The sequence below is a fragment of the Giraffa tippelskirchi genome, chromosome 3, assembly GCF_054371585.1.
Source record: "Giraffa tippelskirchi isolate mGirTip1 chromosome 3, T2T-mGirTip1v1.2.pri, whole genome shotgun sequence".
Taxonomy (NCBI): domain Eukaryota; kingdom Metazoa; phylum Chordata; class Mammalia; order Artiodactyla; family Giraffidae; genus Giraffa; species Giraffa tippelskirchi.
Window position 1 is genome coordinate 189,470,049 of NC_137277.1, and position 7,706 is coordinate 189,477,754.

General features: G+C 46.1%; 1 long non-coding RNA gene across 1 annotated transcript; it reads left to right on the top strand.

Moving 5' to 3' along the window:
• The first annotated feature begins 941 nt into the window (after positions 1–941).
• On the top strand, positions 942–6,999 carry LOC145540361 (uncharacterized). The gene is made up of 3 exons (XR_014078335.1): positions 942–1,261; positions 6,467–6,676; positions 6,781–6,999. It is a non-coding gene; the product is annotated as an uncharacterized LOC145540361 (long non-coding RNA).
• Positions 7,000–7,706: the final 707 nt, after the last annotated feature.

Below are 7,706 nucleotides of genomic sequence, written 5' to 3' on the forward strand. Positions count from 1 at the left end.
TAGATCAGTAAAGGGGTCTTCCCTGTGGCTCAGACGGTAAAGCATCTGCCTGCAATGCAGGAGACCAGAATTCGATCCCTGGGTGAGGAAGATCCTCTGGAGAAGGAAATGGCAACCCACTCTGGTACTGTTGCCTGGAAAATCCCATGAACGGAGGAGTCTGGTGGGCTGCAGCCCATGGGGTCGCAAAGAGTCAGACACGAGTGAGGGACTTCACTTTTTTTCAAATCATCAAGGGGGACTTCACATGAGGCAGCATGTCTAAACTCTAGAATATTAGCTGCTGTGGGTAAAGACATTTGACTCTTGTTCAATGGTGTATCCATGTGCCTAGACACTTCTGGCACATGGTAATAGCTCAATAAATGTTTGCGTAATAAATGTCTGAATTTAAACTCAATAATTAGATTGATTGTTAGACTTTCCATGAAATCCTTGAGTAAAGGAATGAGGCTAGGAAATCTTAATAAAGACAAGACCAAGGGATAGGGGAATTGATGAGGCTGAAAAGAAACAGAAAATAGTAATAATAAATTAATATTAGCACTTACTGAGCATGTATCTATCAGAGATTGTTTGTAGTGATCCGTGAATATCTAAATATCCTATATTCATTATCTCATTTAATCCTTATATCTGCCCTACGAGGCAAATAATATGATCCCCACCTACACAACAAGGAAGTGAAGCTCAGAGAGGTTAAGTGAGTTGGCCAAGACCACACAACTAGTTATGCTGATACTCAAACCCAATCTGTTTGTCTTTAGAGCCAGAGATCTTAATAAAAATAAATTCTCATAAAGCAAGCACCTTCTACATTCCAGGTACCCCTGGACATTTGCTATGTCCACAACATGTCTGTGCTGGTGGCATTGTTACCACCATCATGCCTTATGATGACACAGAAATGAAGGCCAAGAGAGGTTAAGTGTAATTTAGTCACATGTAAAGTCACATGTAAAACAGGCAGCACAGGCTGGATTTCAGCCCAGGAGACCAGCCCCAACCTGCAGACTCTAAACTAACACCACACTGCGGCTTGACTGTGACACTATGCTGATTCAGAGGGGACATTCAGGCTATAACCTATGAACCAGTTTGTTCTGATGAAATTAACAGACTTTAGAAATAGCCCTGAGTTTGAATGCCTGATTTCCCACTGACCAGCTGGGTGACTTTAACCTCTTTGAACCTCAATTTCTTCAACTTTAAAACGAGATTAATAGCCACATCCTCCTTGCAACTGTAGCAACTAAACAAGGTAATGTCCTGGCACGGGTCCAGCATGGATCAAGAAACTGTAGTGACTTATGTATTTGTTTTTTTTTTTTTGCTTCCTGTCTTGTCAAGGATATTCAACTTAGATCAGGGGTCTTAACTCTTTTATGCCCCGAACCCCTTTAGCAGCTTAGGCCAGCTGATGGAGGCTTTCTCAGAATGATTTGAGATACAAACAATGAAATGCATAGGATGACAAAGGAAGCTAAATACATTGAAATATCATTATTAATGATATAATTAAGATGCTTTAGTTAGAGACGCAGGTGTAGAGGATGGTCTTGTGGGCACAGTAGGGAAGAAGAGGGTGGGACAAACTGAAAGAGCAGCGTTGACGTACGCGCATCACCACGTGTAGAACAGGTGGCTGATGGGAAGCTGCTGTACAGCGCAGGGAGCCCAGCTGAGCACTCGGCGATGACCTAGAGGGCTGGGATGGTGGGTGGGGTGGGGGAGGCTCAAGAGGGAGGGGATACATGTCTGCTGTGCTTGGTCGCTATGTCCGTGTCCCACTCTTTGTGACCCTACGGACCGTAGCCCGCCCGGCTCCTCTGTCCATGGGATCTTCCAGGCAAGAGCCCTGGAGGGGTTTCCATGCCCTCCTCCAGGGGATCTTCGCAACCCAGGGATCAAACCCAGGTTTCGCGCATCACAGGTAGATTCCCTGAGCCACCAGGGAAGCTTATATATTTATCTATATACACTTATATATATATAGCCAGTTCTCATTGTTGTATAGCAGAAACCAACACAACACTGTAAAACAATTATCCTCTAATTAAAAAAAAAAGATGTTTTAAATTTGCATTTGTGTTGTAGTAACATTGGAAGGACTGATGCTGAAGGTGAAGCTCCAGTCCTTTGGTCACCTGATGCGGAGAGTCGACTCTTTGGAAAAGATCCTGATGCTGGGAAGGATTGGGGGCTGGAGGAGAGGGGGACAACAGAGGATGAGATGGCTGGATGGCGTTATTGACACAATGGACATGCGTTTGAGCAAACTCCGGGAGAGGGTGAAGGACAGGGAAGCCTAGCGTGCTACAGTCCGTGGGGTCGCAGAGAGTCAGGTGTGACTTAGCAACTGAACAACAACAACACATGTGCTTGTAACTGCAATGAATCATAAGTGCTAGTGGCAGGCTCCGTAATGACTGTTCGTTCAAAGTGATGAGCGTAAAAGACATTTGGGGATAATGTACCACACCTGTCACGTGAAATGAACGTATCTGTGCTTCCTGTTGGCGTCGGTTGCTCATCATGCCAAGACCATGCAGTGTGTTGCCTGCACTCATAATTGAAGGAAGCGCTAAATTAGAGTAAGAGGTTAGTGAAAAAATAAAGATGTAATTTTTTTTCCCATCCAAGTTCACGGACCCTTGGGTTCAAAACAGCTGGTTGAGAGCAGGGCGGTTGTGGGGAAACTCTGGAATTGGCTGGTTTGTTTGGAAGCTCCTCATACACGGACCTCCCTGCTCACGCTTTTGGATGCTGTTTATTTGGCCCTGTATGGAGAGAAATCACGCATCTCAAATTTGCTGTGGGCTCCCTGCTGCTCCTCAAATGTGCTAGACAAGCTCCAGCCTTAGAGCACCTTTGCACTGACCTGACTGTCCCCTCTGACAGTGATAATCTTCCCTCAAACATCAGCCTCCTCTGTCTGACTCTAACATCTCTCTCTCTCTTTTTTTCTGGCTGGGCCATGCAGCTTGAGAGATCTTAATTCCCCAACCAGGGATCGAACCTGGCCCCTGCTATAGAAGCGTGAAGTCCTAACCACTGGACAGTCAGGGAAGTCCCTCTCATGTCTCTTCCAAGTCTTCAAACATCACTTCCTCCATGAGGCCTATCTTGATTGCGTGTGCTCAGTTACGCAGTTGTGTCCAACTCTTTGAAACCCTGTGGACTATAGCCCACCAGGCTCCTCTGCCCATGGAATTCTCCTGGCAAGAATACTGGAGTGGGTTGCTGTTTCCTCCTCCAAGCACTGGGCAGGTGTTTCATAAATGCTAATTCCTAGCCCCTTTGAATCTGGAGGAAGCAACTCCATCCTGTTGGCACAGGGTCCCGGGAACTCCCGTAAAAGGGTGGGGCCCTTGTCCCCAGCTTTCGTCGTGTTCCCAAAAAAGGCTCAGAATAGAACCAAAGTCTCCAGGCTCCACTTGGAGTTGTAGCCAACAGACCACACGACCACTTTTTTCCTGTCCACGACTCCTCTTTTGAGGTGGAAAGTAGTCATTGGAATAACTCACCCAGGGGCAGGGAAAGGAAAAAACAGCAAAAATTGTTTTAAAAGGGAGTTATACAAGCATATGCAGGAAAACCCCATCGAGGGACATAAATGCTGATTCAAATAAGGAGGAAATATGAAGTTTGACAGTTTTCCAGGCCTTCCCTGCTCCTAAATTTCCTCTCTTCCATCACACTTTTTTTTCCCTTGCCCACAAAATGGGCATTAAGAAAGATGACAGGTCAAAAAATAGACCACGGAGAAAAGCAGAGGGAGTTGGAGGTTGTTTATCGGTGTGAGTCTAAACGCTCCTCGCTATTATCACCAACCTGTTCCCTAAGTCATGATGGGGAAAGGCAGGCTTGAGCAGAAGCCGATGACCCCCCAGGGAAGGAGAATGAATTCTGGATCGCTAGTGGAGACCGTTTTCCAGAGCTGCTTTGATCTCCTGCCCAAACCAGGGCTGGGGACCAGCAAGCTGGGCTCCAAGGAAAACCGGACTTCGCAGCAGTCTCAAACAGCTGTCTGCCCACAAGGGCGTGTACCGGCCACGCACCAGGCCCGGCTTGTGCCCCGCTCCCCGCTCCTTGTCCTTCGACCCCAAGGAGTCCTTTTCCTCCTCACCCAAAGCGGAGCCGAGCTGGCGTCTGAACATGAGTAAGTGTGAAGCGAGGCTGCACATCGGTCTTTGTTGAGGATTTGTTTTTGCCAGGCAGCTTGGTGGAGAAGACTGCATTTCTCGGTTATTTTTAAACCTGGATTTCTGGAATTTGATTTGGAAAAACACAACAACAAAAACCAGGAACTCAAGTCATGAGAGCCCAGAGGCTCTGGGCGTCCTCTTTAGGTGGCTTGCTACTCCCTAGAGTGGCCGGGAGCCCGAAGAGCGTTGGGCTGGCAGAGGACAGGGAGGCAGAGGACAGGGAGGCAGAGGGGTTCCCGCAGTTCCGGAAAGCATCCTGCTCTCCATCCCAGGTGGAGAAAATGCCACACCTACACGGCACTCCACTTCTGGCCTTTGCTGCATACCAGGCTCTGTGCTGGGTAGGGATGGAAAGTCTTGGTCCCTGGTCTTCTTTTAGGTGAAGAAATTGATGGTTGTAACATACTTATGATACAAGCTTGATAGGGGAAGTTGAAAGGTTGGAGGGGGCACTGCTCATCTAGCCCAGAAAGATCCAGAAAGACTGGACTGGGAGTTAGCAAAGCCCAGCCAGAGAGGACTATGGGTAAGAGAGGGGTGTGGTGAGGGTGAGGACAAAAAGAGGCTTTGAAGACATACAGACTGGAATTCTGTTCTACCTCTGACAAGCATGCCATTCAAGTAAATGTATTTACCTTCTCTGTACCTCATTCTCCCCATCTGTAAAATGGGGACAATCTGAATCCTTTATTTGCAAAAGTTAACAATTACTAAGCCTGTACTGGGTGCCAGGCACTGTTTCAAACATCCAACACATATTAACTCAAAGATAATTTTCCCCGCAAAAGATAAAAATTTGACTCTCATGCAGACATCAAATGAACCTGTATCAAAGATTGTATGAAATCTGTTAAGTAATGAGGGAACCAGAAAGATGTTATGACTCATTCAGAGGAGGAATCAAAGCGCCCCACAACTGGGCCTTCCCTGGTGGTTCAGTGCTTAACACACCATGTTTCCATGTCAGGGGGCGCAGATTTGACCCCTGGTAGGGGATCTCAGATTCCACATGCCATACGGCATGGTCAAAAAAAAAAAGTAGAAGAAAGGAAACTCCAAAGTACTCCACAAGTGTAGTGAGATAAGGAACAATGAAATTAATTTATAAATAATACAAAACTGGCAAAGTTGGTCAATATCCACAAAACAATAAATCATAAATTGCATTTCACTAGACACAATTTGCATTTCTATAGACAAGAATCATTTGTGTTACAGTTAGTTTTTCTCTAACTTACAGAGCTAGAAAGTAGCTCAAAGATAATGAAAGGTGGAAATATCCCTGACTGCTGAGCCAGTGAGGACACCCAGTACAATTTGGAGTCTTTCCTATTTGTCCCTATGGTCTCTCCGAGCCCCTTATAATCAGAATCTCAAAGAAAAATTACTCTTGATCATGAAGTAAAGCTGGTCTCCTTAGATTTGTCCTAATTATTTATATTGGTGCAGTGAGAGTATTAATTTGTCATACAAGTCTTATAAATGTGCTTCACAAAATTTAAAGCCATACAAATTTAAACAATTAAAAATTAGAATTTTTTACAAGGGCTGTCCACTTGTGTTTTGTTTTTTTGAGGGGTGAAGCCGCGTGTCGGTTCTTAGTTCCTTGACCAGGGATCAAACCTGCTCCCCCTGCAGCGGAAGGGTAGGGTTTTAACCACTGGACTGTCAAGGAAGCCCCTCCACTCGACATTTCTAAGGGCTCTATTTTTTGTCATTCATAGATTAAGAAAGCCAATCCAGGAAACTTTTTTCCAGCAGATTTCTCTCATCTGTTGTACCTGTAAATTTTGATGAAGTCCTCTTTTTGAGGCCCCCCAAATATCCAAATACCATCCCTTGGGCTCCCAGGTGGTGCTAGTGGTAAAGAGTCCACCTGCCAAGGCAGGAGACTCGGGAGACATGGCTTCAGTCCCCGGGTCGGGACGGTCCCCTGGGTTAGGAAACGGCAACCCACTCCAGTGTTCTTGCCTGGAAAACCCCATGGACAGAGGAACCTGCTGGGCTACAGTCCATGGGGCTGTGAAGAGTCGGACACGACTAAGCAACTGAGCCAACACACACACAAATATCATTCCTTAGGATCTTTAAACCAGGTACCAGACCAATTTTCTTGGAGAGTTTTGTAAGGATTGGTTCTGTAAGTACAGCCAAGTTTGAAAGTGAGTCCCTTAAAACTGAGTTGCCCTGTGGAGCTCGTGAGTAACCTCTGTACTCAAAACATGATTCCCTTTCTTGTCCCTCCCTGTTCCCCTCAGGATTGAAGAGTATCAAAGAAAAGGAGAGATTGAAAAGGAGCAGGACCCTGCAGAGCCCTCCCAGAAAACAAGAGCCCTTCCATGTCGACTGTTTCTTGTTTGTCAAAACCGCTTTAGTCTCCTAGGTCTTCCCAAGAGCAGAGCCAAGCAGTTACTAATTAGAGAAGTGATGGGATGCAGAAACCAAGGAAAAGCAGTCCAGCAAGAAAAGTAATGATTCCTTGAACAATACTTTAGTGATAAAACAGAGTCCTAGGTCCATCTCAAGGGACGTTCTTAACAATCTTACACATAACTTTTGAGTTGTTCTGCAGGAACCAAGACCCCCACCCAGGTCCGGGATGGTTACTCAATGCTGACCACAAGCACGTAGACACCAGACTGATTGGAACCAGAAGGCTGAGGATTAAGAATCCTGAAACATCAGCCTGCTACCTCACCACCGACCAATTGCAAGAAAGTCCATGAGCTGATCACGCATCTCGCAACACTCACCCCTAATTTTGCCTTTAAAAATTCTTCCCTGAAAGTCATTGGGGAGTTTGCATCTTTTGAGCATGAGCTGCCCTTTCTCCTTGCCAGGCCCATCAATAATGCTGTACATTCCTTCACCACAACCCGGTGTTAGTAGGTTGGACCTGCTGCCCAAGGGCAAGCTGACCATGTTCAGTTCAGTGTCAAATTTTATTCCCTAAAATATCTTGTTACATCTGACTTGAAGAGCGTCATTCTCAAATATGACAGACACTGCAGGCCTTGAAGTATGATCAGTTTATCCTGGCAAGAAGGAGGGCGTATACTTACTGAAACTATGCAAATAACTCTTGCCACGACAAGCAGGGGTGTACTGAGTTTCTGAATTCTGCAAAGTCAGTGAATGTTTAGTTCCACTGACAAAAGCAGAAGCTGCTAAATTGTTATGGGTTACAGATGGCTTAAGAAGACAAAGGGCTTCCTTATAAATCTGGAAAATAGAGCACTAAAACAAGATCAACAATATTCCAAACAGATACTCTGGCGAGCAGGGGTCACTCTGTTGTGAAATGCAGGTTTCTCATCGCAGTGGCTTCCCTTGCGGCGCACGGGCTCCAGGGCTTGCGGCTCAGCAGTCATGGCGCACAGGCTTACTTGCTCTGAGGTACGTGGAATCCTCCTGGACCAGGGACGGAACCCATGTCCCCAGCATTGGCAGACGGATTCCCATCCACCGCGCCACCAGGGATGTCCTCTGATGACTCTT